The sequence below is a fragment of the Mizuhopecten yessoensis genome, unplaced genomic scaffold (genome assembly GCF_002113885.1).
Source record: "Mizuhopecten yessoensis strain PY_sf001 unplaced genomic scaffold, ASM211388v2 scaffold8361, whole genome shotgun sequence".
NCBI classification, from domain to species: Eukaryota; Metazoa; Mollusca; class Bivalvia; order Pectinida; family Pectinidae; genus Mizuhopecten; species Mizuhopecten yessoensis.
In genome coordinates this window covers 135,571-153,402 of record NW_018407509.1, presented here as the reverse complement: position 1 = coordinate 153,402, position 17,832 = coordinate 135,571, and the positions used below count along the sequence as shown (strand labels likewise).

The following is a 17,832-nucleotide window of genomic DNA, read 5'->3' as shown; positions in this document are numbered from 1 at the left end:
ATTCAATCCGTCCTCATCTGACCCTGGCTGTTACGAGGACAATAAACCACAAACAAACTTTCTTTCAAGACAATACAAGCTCCGATACAACCGTTTATATATTGATATTTACATTTGCTCTGCATCCTTCCATTGCAATAATGCATTGAGAAGGCAAACGTGGTTATGAGATTGTGACGTAATATATCCATTGTGACGTCATTAATTTCATTGTTGTCAAGACTTAATTTTCTGTTCAAAGCGTAACTACTCTATCAAAATGTAAAGATAAATTATGAATATTTTAACAGATATTGCTATGGTCCTATAACACACATTTCTATTGCTGACAAACTTACATAAGGCTTTAGTAAGTTTGACATCAATAGCAATGTGTGTTATAGGACCATAACAACGTTTGTTAGAACATTCATTCATTCATTCATTCATTCAAGTTTTTGTAAGGGTTATGTTAAGAGTTCCCCTCCGATAGGAGATTTTGAATTATCCCAAGTTTGACGAATCTTTAATATATAGTTATTCAACAGTATTTAGATAATGATGAGCGCGGGTTGTATAAACAAATGGTGAACCGTTTCACTTACAAACCAAAAGAAAACACGTTCACATTCGTTACGTCAGTAACTGTGAAACCGGATATAAGTCTTAACTGCACAAAATGAAACTTACCAAGAATAACGTCATGCTTAAGGAGCATCGGTACACTGGTACTGATGAGGTTTAGGAAATAAACAAAAGAGTTGTAATCAGCTATAATGAATGAAACCCTCTTCATTATATGTTGTGATACCGGGTATATTTAATTTGTTAATAGATGGTTACAGAAAGTTTGCCAACAGAAATTCAAACGAAATACTATTTTAATTACATATAGTGACCAAGTACAGAATATATAAGTTGCATGTGACTAAAATCTAAAGAATAAACAGTTTATACGACTTCGCACTAGTCCGAACTGGCGTCATTTGCTTTTAAATAGTAACGTTATATATAGGATCTTAAATGAGTTTTCATTACATATGAGATTTTATGAAACGAGTGTTAGGATTTTTTATTTTTGCGAGCCTTCGCGAGCAAAAATTAAAACTTCGAGACGAGTCTCATAAAAGCTCATATGAAATGAAAACAAATTTAAGATACTTTTTATCACATAACTCAGAAAACTTACATTTTGACAGGTTTTAAATCCAAAATGTAGAGAGCTTGTCCATATTATGACGTCACAATCGATATTAAACGGACGAATTCACTAGATAATAGGCCGATTATGTGATAAATGATAATAGCAGCACGTCATGTAACGATGTAATGTAGCTTTTTGTGTTATGAAGTGGGTGTCTGAGATAGTGGAGTACAAGAAGAAGGATACCAACTATTGCCAACCAGTTAACCAGTACTAGAATAGTATACCAGAAACCGATTCTATATATAGTTGTTGCGTTTCATATCTTCGAATATAAGAGTTCCACTCTGAATATAACATAATATAGCTTCTCTGTAATATATTTCGAAGACTCACGTCCAGCTGTTTGATTGGTTCAAGACATCAAAAGCTGACCAATCGCCATGATGGTATACAGTGGTACTTATGTTATGAACATCATCCAATAGCTATACCAAGATATAAGCCCGTCAGGTTTACCGTTACGCAGCTGCGCAATTTCTGGTGGCTTTTTTAACAAAACATTGCCCCGAGAACACAGGTACGGTCAAGGTGGCGCGTACAGTAATTCGATTAGTTCATGAAAAAAAACCGAGGGTGTAGAGAAAATTGTTATGCGTATGGAGAGACCATCTCTTAAATTTCGAAGAGGAAGGTTTCGCAGCTAATTGATATTTACGTGTACATAGTCAACTGACATGCATGCTATGCCCGATTGTCCTTCACGGAGCTACTCCGTCTAGGGGAAGCAGGTCTATTTCGCGTTTGATTGATCTCCAAGGTGATATCGGTAGCCCAGTACATATTAACTATTAACCATCTTACGCCAAAGTTAACGATTTTTTCCAGATGTCCGAATGTAGCACGGACTCATTCAGATAGCCAGTGGTCAAGGCAATTCTTGAGAAACAAACAATAAAACAATCCCAACGGTAAAAATATTTTTATAATTTGCTCCTACACATACCATACCGAGTTTCCCTCTTTGAACTAACTTCGTATATTACGAACTCAAAAACAGAACAATAAAATTGTTTACATCCAATCTGGTTGTGAAGCTACACTATATATCGACATGACTTGTGTCTGTTTGATTTTGATCGTGCATGCGCTTGTAAAATGCACGTGCAACATGTGAAAAATGCATGGTCATGAGCACACCACGTGCACACCTATAAAAGAATTAAGTTACAATCGCAATAGCTTGAGATTAATAAATCTCAATAAATGTGTCCTCATCCGCGTCAATAGAAAGTGCATGTGGCCACATTTTGTAGCAATATTGTTGAACAACATCTTCAGAAAGACGGAAATACACTAAACTGCGCTAAAAGTAGCATTAAAATCACCTGTAATGATAGTACAAGGTATTCTTCAGAGAACAGCTCGCAAACACATGGGTGATACCGGAACCCGTTTTATGCGGCAAAGCTAAAACACGATACAGTACATAACTTTCTTGGGAAAAAACAATAACACCCACTATAAATGTGATTTGGAGATGGTCCAATTCTTGAAAAGATTTGATTTCTGTAAACAACATCGTTATAATGATAAAGTTTATTTGAAGTTAGAATTAATTCGGTTTTATTATTTTGTAATTATTTTTTGAAATATTTTTTGGCATGAAGTGAGCAATATACTAATACATGATGTTCCTACACCGAAAACGACACTTAAATAGCAGTTAAATGACGGTAAGGAAATACTTAGGAAATGCGAACAAAGAATTCCAAGGTCTTGCGTAATTGGGAAAACCTAATGGCAGATATAACGTAAATGATATCTTTGTATAGGACCTATAAGTGTTTATATAAGTCTGCAAACACTTATTAGCCAAGCACACAAAAAGCAACGCATACAAGAACTTTTTATCAAACACTTCATATTAAAACTGATGAAACTATTTCAGCACTACGCATTAAAAAAAATTAAAAAAAAATCAAAGTTTACATAGACTCTCCCATATGTACGAAATCGTCAATCGTCAATAGAGTAGGGTTATCGCAACACTTACAAAATCAGACCTTTGCCAAAAAAGTGTTAAATGAAAATATTCATGCGTAGATTTATATATAAAAAAAAAAATCCTCTTTATGTTTCAAATAAACTTTTCAAATTTCCTCCCGGATGTTCACTATCACGATAAAATGGAATTTCCCCAAAAATACGTCAGTGAAATTGTGGGAGGTCATTCGCGGACACGCAAGCCCATATGTGATGTTCCCAGTCAGAATTAACGTTCAAGTAAGTTTCGCATTCGTCTTGTAAATCATACTATCAGTTCCCCAGGATGGCGGGTTGTCATCTTGTTGTTGAAATTTATTCAAGCAAGGTTTACATGAAATACTAGTTTACGAAAACAGAACCTTTTATATCTAAAAGTTGTAAATGTAACAGAGGTTATTTTTTCAACGCCTCCGCTGTAGTAGTCGAACCCGGGTCATCTTCTTAACTAGTCTTACGCTCTACCGAATGAGCTAAAAAGAAAGTCTCCCTATATAGTCGAGTCGGTAGAAAGCGGCTAGTATTTTAGTAGTTATATTTTACCAGCGTGACATAATCCCCCTCCAGGTATGAATTCGTTCCGAGTTTTCCAGGGGTCATAGCGATTCATGTGAAAGTATTGCTTCTGTATACTTGTCAATATTTCCCGGATCCCTACGTGGGCGCCAACGTAACAGAGGTCTTATTTGTGCAATGTCTCCGCTAGGAGTCGAACACGGGACCTCCGGTTTTCTAGTCTTACGCTCTACCGAATGAGCTAGAGAGTAATTATCTCTAGCCGAGTCGGTAGGAAGCGGCTAGTATTTTACCATGGTAGCATTATAAAGATTTTTATTGACAACTTTTCCCTTTTTTCCTTTGTTTCTACAAATGTTTAGGAAACCGTTGGAAACTGATTTTTCTTTTGGCCTTTAATACCTCTGATGAGTTTAAATGGAACGGGGAAAAGGCTTATTTGTTTGGCTTTCTGCATTGACATAACTTATCAAATGATCATTTAACAAAATAAAGAATGAGTGTCTATAAGGCCCTTTTGTGGGCCCTGGTTAATTAGGATTTTCACCGTTCAAAGAGGTCATATTGTATTACATGTGCAAAAACTAAGGTAAAAGTTTGACCGAAAGTGGGTTTTTTGGGGTACCAAAACGGGAAGTGTAAATCACAAAAAAAAATGCTGTTTTTACAATGAGCTTAAAATCCGAGATCGTACCATTTCTAGTTTTGAAAACATGTGTAAACTGAACAGACATATATAAAAGAATGAAAAATGACAAATTAAGGAGGTGAAAATCCGAATATTCCGGGGCCCCAAAAGGGCCTTAACGACACTCATCCTTTGCTTCATATTTGTTGTGATTCGGTGTGTAATCCAAACTTCAACCGGACTTTTTGTCATAAATGATTCGTGATTAACAGCCCAACAACACGTGACAGATTAATCAAAAGTTATATGAAAATGACATCAAATAAACGTGACATTTATTATCTAAAGTGGCTATGGTGACTTGTATCACTTGGAACAGACGAACAGATTCCATATAGTTTAAAACCGTAGAGACATTTATTGTTTCTAAAAGATATCTAAGAATTGTAACATAATTTAAAACTGTTCACGCGTGGCCTTAGGTCAACATATTCTAATAACAAGTGCTTAACTGTAAGTGGTTCCTGACATGCTATGCATTTAGGCTGGTCTTCATGTTTCAATAAATAATAACAATGGTTCTTCAAATATAATAGGCATAAATGTGAACATAATCATATGTTGACTTTACCAATAGTAGTTCGTGCTAAATAAATGTCAACAAAATATCTAAGTTCCGCGCGGTAATATTGCGTTTAGTTATGAATTACTGTATTAAATACTCAAGTCTGATGAATCAAAAAGTTAGTCTGACTATTCTGTTCTTCTGGACTTTTTTGCTCTGTTTTGATAACAGTTATGTTTTGAAAAAAATGCTATGTTGACCTTTTCACAATCAATACACATGAAAGAGCAATCACTTTAAAAGAAAAGGAAAACCGTTTTCCAAAGATATTTTGAAGCATTTACACATCGACATTTTACATAAATTGTCTTCGAAAATAAAAATAGAATATATACGCTTTTTTGACGTCGTGGAGGAAAATCATGGTTTGTATAACCAAATAGAAAAATGTCCTGCGAACCCCATAAGTTACACCAAGAACATCCTCGATACTCCTGGGGTTACGCTCACTTTAACTCTCCGCACCCCTGGAATATGTCATAGCAAAATTGAAGGCTCTCGACTAGTTATTTGATTGATCTCAGGTAGAAATAAACCAGACAAATCGCTAAGGCTGATACCTGTCCTTTGACGATTACCGAGAAGCGACAACCGACTTCAAAGCCAGTCATTGTTACCGTTACGTGACCGCGAAGTATTTTGATGTACTTCAAAGGATCAAACTAGTCTTCTTGTCCCATCAACAAGGTGGTGCACACTGATCCTTCAATTTTGCTATGACATATTATCCCTGAAGTATCGAGGATGCACCTAGAATTGTCCATGTTTAGAATCTGTTGTTATGTTTATCGTTCATCGGCCTTTAAATAAATTGAGCTCCATCCATCTGACCGTTGACCGGCCATGACTGCAAAGACCTTCTCGAATAATTACCATTTAGGATGAACCATCACCTTAAATAATTAATGAAATATTTTTTCCGTTTGTACCAAAAATTCAAGTTGGACAATTTATTGTATAAGTCTTCTTTGTTGCAGAGGTTTTTTTTATCCCTGGTGGCAGACCATGTATCGTATGTCCAGAAAGAATTGTCGCTTTAAATATTCAATTGAATTATTTTAAGCCTGTACCAAAATACAATTCAGAAAAAGAAAGAGAATATAACCACTCGATTTCAGATCATGACATTCCTTTCGAGATCACAATATCACTTCGGGATTGACATTGATTGAAATGAATAGTTTATAACACAATTACATAACGTTGTCATAGCAACGGTCAGAGAAAAACAGATAACATATTATAAATCGTGTGTCGTGTCATCAAGGACAAATGTTATGTTCTTAAGAGACTGGAAAGCATCATTTCTCCGCTAAAATAATTTTGACGTCACACTAATGATGACGTCAACAATCGGTCCATGGCATTCATAGCCTATATGAATGCCAACTGAATTTGGTAGGGTTATATAGTGGCGATGTCATACGTTGGTAAATATTAAGAAATAATCATAGTTGGTTTCGTTAGTTTGTTTGTGTTTTACGTTAATGTTTAAGAGGATGTCCATTTAAGGACGTGCCTGATTTTGGTTGGAAAACCGGAGTGCCCAGAGAAAATAAACCGACCTGCGGTGGGTACCTGGCAACCGGCCCACGTAGGCATCGAACCGCTACCCAGTAGTGCAGGGCTAGTGAACGTACGTATGGTGAATATATAACGAAGGTGATAGCTTGTTAGAAAAAAAATAAGAATAAGCGAACTACGTTACTTCATTTTTACAACATTTCTGATTACTGAGTTATTTATATATACCATGTATTGAGTATATCTATTCAAATGTCCTTCCGTGTTTATAGCAATGCCTTCAGGCAACGCAGACACTGCAATCAATTGTTATAACGTGAATTTGTTGAAATATACATGCACGCGCCTATCTTCACTCGATAACACAAAAAACAAATCACACACGGCGCATCGTTTTGAAATTTGAAAAATGAGGTAGACTTTTGGAAGGGCGTTGCACGAGTATGGTTTATTATCCAAATAGTACATGTGTATTAACAAATGAAATGTGTCGTTACATGTACATCGCCGATGTGGTAGAATAAGGGACATTCGCCATGGATATTAACAGGTTGTCATTTCATATTAGACCCTCGTAAATGAATGGAACAGTCAGGGAGGTACAGAATCATAGCAATCTCAGAGATAAGGTTTCTGGAATTTCGTTAACTTGCTAAACGCCGTGTCAGAAAAATCAAGGAATCTTATCATTTCGGGTGATGTATTTTCTCGCCCTTCCTGAATTAAGGGGAAAAGTATATATATATTTTTTTAAACTCATAAGATATCTCTCCTGGTGTTCATAAAAACGACTATTAGCTATGCATAATCTATACAACGTTCTGAGAATAAAACTGGAACTGGGCCAGATAGGGATTTGAACCAATGACATCCAAACCGAATACCATCGCTCTAGCAAAATGAGATACCCTAAAAACGGTAGTTACTTGGCCCATTTCCACTTTACTTTGCATCCAAAACTAAACAATTGCTTATTGTATCGGCGGCCGTAACAAAAAGTCCCAAGAATGACCCCTGATGTCGTTAATGATGCTACTGTTCGTAACAACACAATTTACCTACAAATTTAATTTGATCGAAATCGGACCTTATCGAAAAATTCGACCAATCAGAGGCGGCAGTGGCCATCTTGGATGGGCAGTGGGCAAAGCAAATGTAATGATGATAATGGTGATGATGATGATTATAATGATGATGATCATGATGATGATGATGATGATGAGTCTTTATTAAGAACAGGTTTACATAGTATATATACATGGGGAAAACATTCCTAAAACCCTTCACATTATCAAGCATAACTTTCTTGTGACTCCTGTGAATCATGTGACACAGTAAAAAGCCCATTGGAAATGTTGAAAAAGTCTCTCCACAATTCTGGCACATTGTTGACAGTAAAAAATAAATTACGTATTTTTCGCTGAAACAAGAAATTGTGCTTGAGCACAGAATCTGAGTTTTAGCATGAGAACGGTTTCATGGATACGTGCCTGATGTTTTGCCTGTAGTTTGATAGGTATCTGTATCTTGCTTTAACTCATTCGCCCCTGAAAACATATTTGAACTCTTCCAATTCAAACTTTGGGATAGTTCATTATGAAATTTCAGGGGTGAATGAGTCAAAATCCCTTCACAAATGGCTGCGAGCTAACTATCAACACGTGAGTTTTTTGTGTAGTTTATTTATCAGCTGTTTCTCTTCCTCAACGATTACAGTCAAAACCTAAATCTTCAACAATGTTTTTGACCTTCCTACATTTTTAGAATCAGTCATGTAAAAAGCATTGAAGATAATAGCGTTTCGATTGAATTTAGCTACTTATTTATGAGTCTTAATACGTCTGCAACTATTTATTTATCAATTTGGCATTTTTTTTTTCTTTCGTAAGTGGTAGATGTTAGAAACTGCATTACTGCAGTAGTGGTTTCACAAAGTAATAATACCGAATGTGTTATTTGTCGGAATAGTGAGATATAAACTGATCACAAACAATAACACGAGATTTCAAAAGTCCAGTTTAGCTTCAACAACAAGAATTATTTTAGATTACTCACAGAAAAAATAATTAAGGTAGGAATTTTTTTTAAAGGCGATACAAAAAGCATCAGACCTGGAAGACGAAGCCAAACCAATAGGAAAAATAAAGATTCTAAAACATCACTGGCCCACTGCAGGCAAAATCACTAGAGCAGTTTCATAGAAAACACGTAAATCTTAATAGCCAGATTTCCATTTCACTCAGTCAAGCAAAAAACATCATTTGAATAAGATATCAAAGTTGCAACATAGCATTACGGTCTGTTTTGAGGATGATTCTCTTAAAGTGGAGACTTTGTGAAAAAAAATGTATTTACACATATAGGATCCTGCTGCCATGGTATGCGCTAACAATAAACAAAAGACATCAAAATAGTCCGTTTGCTATGCCCAAAGCATATCTACATCAAAGAAAGGTAAGATTATATCCGGTTAAAGTGGCATTCCAAATCTTCCAAAAAACATAGTATAACTTTATTTTCATGGACTACACATACGTCGGAAGCATTTCGTACTGGTATTTTAATTATCCTTGTCACTTTTTTCTTTCGTTAAAAAACTGCTTTCTGATTTTTAAGTCTGCTGTGAAGATAACAAATTATTGTGTGGTGTTTTTTTTACATTATACGTTATTTTTCAGTCTAGAAAAATGTTTCATTCTACTTCCGCAAATTTCACTAGTAAAAACATGGTGGTAAGTAATGGTATATTTAGAAGTCAACTGTATAACATATTCGTAGTTTCTTTCGTGGTATAAAGCTATTTAGACCATATCGTGGTTCAAACAAACAGTATCCAAATACATGTATGTAAATTTCATTCGTGGTAGTAATTTTCGTTGTTCCATAACAACCAAGAAAACCACGAATATGTATACACCATGAATATTTCACGTTATACAGTATCGCGTATACGCTGACAGCCCATACCTCTTACGATCATTCGCATCACTCGAGCTCTGCCAGTAAAGCTTGAAGTTTGAAATCGGTGGAAATGATTTCAACATCACAGGTTTCAAGTAATGGCTTTATACCACCTGTTGAATTGTTTCAACAGATTCCTACATCACCCGGAGCAAAAACAAACATACGCCACAGCAATAGAAAAGCTTGTGTAAACTTCAGTCGACGATGAATCTCGGAGAATAATGGCTTCGTCAATTGAGTTTGGTATGTAAATTGCCCAAAGCCAGAATTATTGCTTTTTGTTTCGACTGGGTAAAACATTGTAATTGTCGTGCAAACGAGAGTAAGAGGTAGTATCGCTGGTTTTGAAAACACAAACACTGGTGTAACTTGATGAACCGCCGAAAGCTGATGACGTAATGGTATATTTATTTAGTGTTAATAATGATCTACTAACGGTGTTTTAAGTTATCGTTAAGGGTTACCTTATTTCTTCAGCAGTATGCAGTTAATTGTTTGTTTATTTGTTTGTTTGTTTATGAAGACGGTATTAATTACACGTGAACATCATGAACGGTATGCAGTTATGGTGGAGCCATATCCCGGTTGCTACGTTACAATACAATCACGCTGATACGTCACTTCCTGAATGACCGTCGTCAACTTTGTTATAATTTTGATAGAGCTATCAAGAGTGGCAAGTGTCATAACATTGAAATGACACATCATTAACGGCTGGTGTCCATTTCTAGAGGGGCCAACTTAAGGGGCTTTGACATAATGCCATCACGCTGAAATGACACATCATTAATGGCTTGTGTCCACATTTTGTTGGTCCATCTCAGTGCTAATGCCATCACGCTGAAATGGCACATCATGAACCATATCTACTTCTTAAAGGCCATTTTAGAAGCTATTTTTCATAGAGTCACATTCGTAGGACTTAAAAATACAATGTGTGTTTCTGGTTTCATCGTTAAAAAACTAAGGAGTATTTGAATATTATTTCATATTTTTATATGGGTTCAATAGAATAAATATTTTTTATTGTATTGTTTTACGACGCACCGACAATTTCAGTCATTAAGGTCCAGATAGATCTTTACTTAGGGTACGTGGAATAAAGCCACAAACGTTAGGTTCGGCTGTAAAAAAAAACCCTCATTTTTTAGGTCTTGAGTACTTCATCGTGAGGTGAGTCATGTCTACTTTTAGTAGTGTCAGTTTAAAAGCTATACTACAATGCCATCACGGAAAAAACTCAAATCATAAACACAAAATGACATCTAAAAGCCCCATTAATCTGACAATAAATTATTCACTCTTTATCCTTGAGAACAAAAACGTAAAACAAGAGATATATGAATGTCTACTAAAAGATCAATATACCAGATTTTTACAGTCGATTAGGGGACAGGAGGAGGATGACGATGATGTGGACGAAGGCGAGGTGGAGGAGTAAACCTCGTGATCCACTGGACCTAAGTGGATCAGAGTTACACAGTACATGTGTTTGTGAGTAAATAAACATCAGTTGCAGTTGATAATGATATTTTAAGGTTATTAAATACCGCTTTCTCACAACATAGTTCGTAGGTTGTCTCAAAGCATTTTTCGCAACTCCCTGGGGAGCATACAGCCGGTGCTGCCATTTCAGCGCTCACAGCTAGCATCCAACAAATCTAGCACTGCCGCGCTATATACTCATTTACAGCTGGGTAGACTGAAACAGATACAATACAGTACCATGCCGTGACTCGAACCCGCAACCCTTCGGTCACCAGCCCGGCGTCCTAACACTAGACTACCGTGCCTCCTAATGTATCCAGTTGATACATGCCGTTTCATTAAGTCGTGTTTGCATTTCTTGTTGTCATTAAAAGGTAAATAAAGCTTTAAATGTGCCTGACTATATCTACATCGCAAACAAGTGTTTGTCGTCCAGAGATTATTATCAAGCGACGTAATATTTCTCCATTATAGTGTTTTGCTTACATTGTTACGCAATCAACACCCCGATCGATCACTGTTATCTTAAAGGATAGCTTACAATATCACAGACACAATACATTGGCAAACAAATAACATGTCATATTCACGTAGATCAGACAAATAGAGATAAATAAACATATTAACATTAACGTTCGGAAATGAAATCGACATCAGCAATCAGTCAACACTAATTGTGATGCTAGATAGGTATTGGAACAACAGTCGAAACAGCAAACATATATATACAGTATGTATTTGTTTACTTTATTCTGAACCACCAACGATATAAAAGGTCATTAGAGATCTGAGAAAATGCCAAAATGGAATGCAAATTTGACATACATGTAGATCTATTTACTAAAAGTAAGCATGTTGGATATATTGGGATATTGTACTTGAGACTATGTTTCCAAGGATGACGTCTTATGATGTACAAATTATATGAAGTAGGCAGTATTTTTATTTACATTTTTGTTTACAGCCAAACAAACAATAACAATTTCTGTAACACGTGTACCCCAAAGCTCAAGTTCATAGCAACAGGTCAAAGTTCAAATCATGCTGGTGTAATAAATGCGAATGACGCGAAGGGGTTAAGCTTCATGAGACTACATATTATCAAGCTGCATCATGGTTTCGTTTCGTTTCCTTATTTGATTAAGCTTATAAAAAACCCAATGCAAGTACATAAACAATGATAAGTTGTACAAAAGTGTTTCGCGTCTTAGATAATTGTATTAAATCATATAGTCTATCATAGCTTGTCACGGAATGGAGTCATATATAAAGACATTAGTATCTAAAATCAATACCAAGACCAAAACATTTAAATGGCTCGACATTTTTCGAAGCAAATTCGTAGACAGATGTATCATATGTAACTAGACGAAGTATATGGCATTATGCTCCAAGGTCCAAGATCCAAAAATCTATGTAACGGCAAAAAGTCAGAGGTCAGTTCATTACATTGTCTGGCTGCATGTGAAATAGCTTTGGAACAACTGAACAATATTTTATGAAAACGGCTATATCATAACTAGCCGTAAAAAAAAAGCGTCTTTATCCCTGGTCCAGGTCCCCCCAAGGTCAAGGTCAAAGCAATGTCAATACAAAAATGTCATTCTCTGTGTTTGTCTTGAGCAATAACATTACTTATGAGTAACACTTTCGTATCCGCGCTTTCCGCGTAGATATAACAAAAAGTCAAGGGTCAAAGGTCAAGCCTGTTTAGGCACTGTTTAGAAGGGGAAAAAACATCAAGAGAAATATCGATCTGTCAATAAAGACGTAATTCGAACTCAAAATCGATAAAACTAGGGCAAAATGTAAACTAAGGAGAACTGTACGTGGAGACCATCGAAAAGGTAAAAGTAAGTTAAGACCATGTGTTACGCAAGGGTACGCGTCTTCTGCTTCATCGACGACACCTGTAAAATCGTGTAAAATCCTAGCAATATCAAGTCCTTCAACCGAGTGACAACGTATACGTAACAACAGGTCACACGAATGAGCATACTCCAAACACACCGAACAAGGAAACAGACCATTCAGAAAAATCCCTAATGAAATCATGTAGCGACCATTAAAATTGCTCAAAGTCAGAACAATTAATTCAGAACGGTTTATCATGTATTCATTAAAATTCATTGATAAGTGCATTATAACAAGACATATACACTAAAATCAAGAAGGGTCAAAGGTCAAATCATTGGGATCCTTGAACAATGACTTGTGAATGACGAAACACATTTTTGCTGAAACGTCTTTACGTTGTCTGATTTGTGCTACCACCTTTTTAATAACTTCTTAACTTTTTAAATAAAAGACGAAAAGAAGAGGATTAAGGTTTGTTAATTCTCGTCTTTTCGAGATAAATAACCAAACAACGAGAATTTAGATTAGTTAATTCTTGTCTTTTCGGGGCGAAAAAACGAAACGATAATTTAGATTTGTTAATTCTCGTCTAAAAACGAAACAATGAAATGTCACAAATCCGCAACCGTGTTTATCTTAGATACTTCAGAACTGAATAAAATGTCACAATAGGAGGCATGTATTTCTTTTTCAAACTTCATAATATTTTTAATATTCTATTATACTGTAGGTTTGTGCTGTAATAGATTCCTGGATTCCATATTTCACAAATATTTCTCACGCTTATAATCCAATATCTAATCTGTAACGTGACAAATTAAAAAGTCCGCGTGGAAATGTACCATCATTATTCTACAAAGCACACTCACCATTATTCTACCAAACATGTCTTAATGAACCTTGCTCATTTGACACTGTGATGAAACACTGTCACCCTTTATTCCTTTAATGACTCTTTAAAGGCACTCGTTCCTCGATTTCATCTCGTGTCTTGCTCAAGCTACCTGGTTGAACTAGAACCAACCGCCGTGGACAGCCTTTTAATATGAAGATAAAACTGTGTTTGTATTTTTTTTAAAGGAAAATAGTTTCCTTCCACAAGGTTTATGAACACACCTACAGGTCCTAAATGGACGAAGGCGACATACTTATGGTGAAGTAAATGTTTACTTGGCTTGACTTTTTGCACCTACGTCTCAAAATGGTCTCATAACATTTCTCTTTACTTCTAACTGACTCGTTTTTTCTAACGTCATACTTGGTAAATATCTCTCCTCTTGCTTTAATGTTGAATGTTCACCAAGGTGAGGAAGAAAATGGGTTCTGTTCCCAGGCCGGGGCAAACCGAGATCCTTAAAAAAGGCAGTTGTTACAAATGTATAATCTCCTTAGCGTTCAGCAATTAGAGAAATGGCAACAACCAGGTTTCATGAATACAGGCCCAGGTGTTTGACACTGCTGACAGACTATCAGTCCCAAAAGTTGGCTTTAACCTTGAAGCTGGATATTTTGTTTGTTTGTGATTGATGTCCTTTTAACAGTTATGTCAATTTAAGGACGTGCCAGGTTTTGGTGATAGAGGAAGCCGGAGTTCCCGGAGAAAAACCACCGCAAACCTACGTCCAGTACCTGACGACTGCCAGTCTCGAACCCTACAGGGCGCTGTAGGTCTCGAACCCGCGACCCAGTGGTGGAGGGCTAGTGGTAGCAGAATGTCAAACGCCTTAACCACTTGACCACTGCAGCCCTTTTGCAGCTTGATTTTTTTAAATAGGTAATTCCTTTCATCATATCTAGTCATTAATTCACATAATTAGCGAGAATAAAGATAGCCAATTGGTATACATGTATAGCATCTTTATGGTGGCTGATTTGTATGGTGGCCGACTGATTTGCGGCATTTCGTCTCTTCTATTTCGTGATTAAAGGGTGCAAAGGAACGATAGTTATCGTCCTGTCGTCTTCGTGTGCCGTTCCGTCGTTGCGTCGCCTCTCCAGACAGAGAAACCAAGAGACGAACATAAATAACAGGGCGCTAAGTAGCGTCCCCTTAATTTTGTTTCGTCTTTCAATTCTTCGTCTTTTTGTTTCTTCGCCTTCGTGTTCTGAGAAGAAATGGCACAATATGCCACCATACATATCCGCTTACCAAGTCACATACGAGAGGTATGGTTCGCCACCCTTGGTAAGCAAGGACGCAAACAGTATCTATCTCAATCCACCAAGGATCTAGATATATCCGGTTACACCCCCAGAGCACCAAGGTCGCGTCTTACAAATATTATCCGAACAAGAATAAAAACAAAACTTTTACTTACCAGTTATAAACACGCCTGTTACAAGTTCCCCGTGCGTCCGTATCAGTGAATTCAACCATTTCGTATTTTCAAGGGTGACCCGTTTTTATAGTTTCTTCTATTTACCGACAGTGAATTTAATACTTCCAGTAAATATTGTTCTTCTGGATATATATATACAGTTCTCCTACTTGTAGACGGGATTAACAGCTATGTATCTTACACAGCGTAAGTGTAGATTATTTATTTACAATCTGTAGCAATACCGTCTGACCGGTATGATTCATTAATTTCATTATGAACATAAACACGCTGTCTGTCCTGGGGCGAAGCGGTCGAACACTAGTTTCCGTCCATTTCAGCACTCTATTAACATCTCAACAGTAAAGCAAGTGAGAGTTACCGCTCTTTCTTACCTGCCGTTTTGAAAGTAGACCTGGGCCTATATAGATAATAGAGCGGGGTTTGGTGTATCCGGACGTCGGGTGAAACCGGATATTCATTTGATGGGAGTTCAAAACAATATCATAGCAAGTTATCCTGATTTTCGCTATATAGTGGATTTACTGTCATTGCAGCATTCGCCCAATAAGATTACGGTCACATCCGTTAGCATTATACACCCCTACGGACACTCGGGAGAGGCTGAAGTTCCGGAAGAAGTTCCGTAGGGCTTTGTGAAAAGTGGGAGGACCCAATGACGGAAGGCCGGGTGCGTTTGTATCCGGACTCCGGACGCAAGGTCCTGGCTATCAGTACCATCCGGACAAATGCCTTTTTATGTAAATTAAATAAGGAACATGTGCAAGATTGAATTTTGTTTCCTTTTCTCCGCTATATTCTGTAATTTTAATCAAAATAAAGATTTTTTATGTACAAATCTGTAGCATACTTTACGAATGGATTTAACCAAAACCAAACATATATAACATAAATACGAAAAAGACAAATTCACAATTATAGTATAATGCCCGGATTTGAGTCCCCGCAATACTTAGGGGCTGATGGGTATGTAAATGATATATGGGAGAGACTGTTCACGGATAGGCTATGTGATAATATGCTAGTTTTTTTAGGTTTATTGAACATAATATTTGATACTGTAAATGGTTGCACTATATTTGCCCAACAATATCATCTCTATTGTTTGCGTGTATCTCCCGGTCTGATGATCTTATCGTTGCTGGTGTAGACTTCAATGTTTTGTATCCGGCTCCATTCAAACTTCATATTATAATAATTATAATGAACACTTTTTGCGTAAACTTCGTTGTGACGTCAGCAACCATGAAATCGATTCTTCTCCTACCAATTTTGGCATTTGAATGACATCTTTACATTTGTGACTCCTCAATTGTTTGATGTTACATCACTTCTTTAACTGGCTGCCTATTTCTCTCTCTCTATCTCTCACATGAAATGACGTCACGTGGAGTGACATCATGATACTTTGCGACGTCACACTTGCATTATGACATAATTTCTCCGATTTTTTTTCTCAGCTGGAAAAGTAAAATATGTGTTTGGTACAGAGAAATGTGTTTTGTTTTTATTATATCTAAGGTTATTCAATAAACGATATTGAGCCCCCTTGGGTTTCAGCCCCTTCTTGAATATGAATTGTGATCCTCATTATCTAAGCATCATATATGACATGTTGATCAGGGATAGACACGAACTTTTTTGTTTTGCTTGGTAGTCCACAGGACTCAGGGGCGTAGCTAGTTGAATAGATTATTTACTAGTCCTTTGTCAATGTAACTAGTCCAAGATTTCCTGATAAGGAATCTAAAGTAATCGACTATAGGGGATTGAAAATAACTACTGCCATAAAAATGTGGGGAAGTTTTAGGAAAATCTTGACAACTATCATGCAGTTTTCTACATTTTAGAAAGTAATAACCATTTTTTTCTCATCAAAGGACCAGTTAGGTTAGACGATTCACTAGTCCTTGCTGAAATCTACTAGTCTAGGACTATGGACCCCTGATTGGTGAAAATCGACCTATCGGTTTCAAAGTAGAAGTCTTTTGAACGTTTTCTACTCTTTGACTCATCATAGATGTCAACCTCTGAAACCTCCAATGAGGGAGATCTCCCTCCTTCCACACTTCCTATGAGAGAAAAAATGGGTGAAACGCCACCGAAACTGCTTTGCTCAATTTGTCTTCCCCTTATGTATCAAAATAGCTCCAAAAAGTATTCATTTGATTCAGACATACCTGTTATGATCATTACACACACTCTGCAGTAACTAGGAGATCTTTTGACCACAGAATGTAGATTTTGAATTTGGACTTGAATGAGGTATTTTTTGAGGGAGTTTGGTAAAAAATGAGGGAGTCTCCCTCCTAATGAGGCAAGTTTGACAGCCAAGACTCCTTACAACCGGTTTACCCCACTCATCACAGCCCTCATGGGGGTCAGCCAGGGGTCAGCCCCATCTTGGGTATAAATTCTTATCCCCAACCTCAGGCTGATGATTACCATCAAGTTTCATCAATATCTGCAAGATGCTTTCTGAGAAGAAGTAGAGAATGTGATTTTTTAAACGGGAGGGGCAACGCGCAACCTCAGACAAAAGGCCATCGCAATTGATCCCTGAGTGACCTGATGATAAACAGTAGAATTAAAAAACATGTAACTTATTAAATGTTTCCCGTGTTCAATCAATCAAAGATTTTTTTTAGAGCATATGTCCTTCTCTTCGAGTCTATGCCTTAATAAATAACCCAAAAAACCAAAGTTCAATATTTTGTTTTTC

The 17,832-nt window shown here is 36.7% G+C and overlaps 1 protein-coding gene across 1 annotated transcript in view; it reads right to left on the bottom strand.

The window, feature by feature from the left end:
- Positions 1 to 15,309, bottom strand: part of LOC110455680 (guanylate cyclase 32E-like) — a 109,318-nt gene extending 94,009 nt beyond the window's left edge. Inside the window, exon 1 of the mRNA XM_021505953.1 lies at positions 15,090 to 15,309. The gene's annotated coding sequence lies outside the window, so the exon portion shown is untranslated. The remainder of the gene's footprint in view (positions 1 to 15,089) is intronic.
- Positions 15,310 to 17,832: the final 2,523 nt, after the last annotated feature.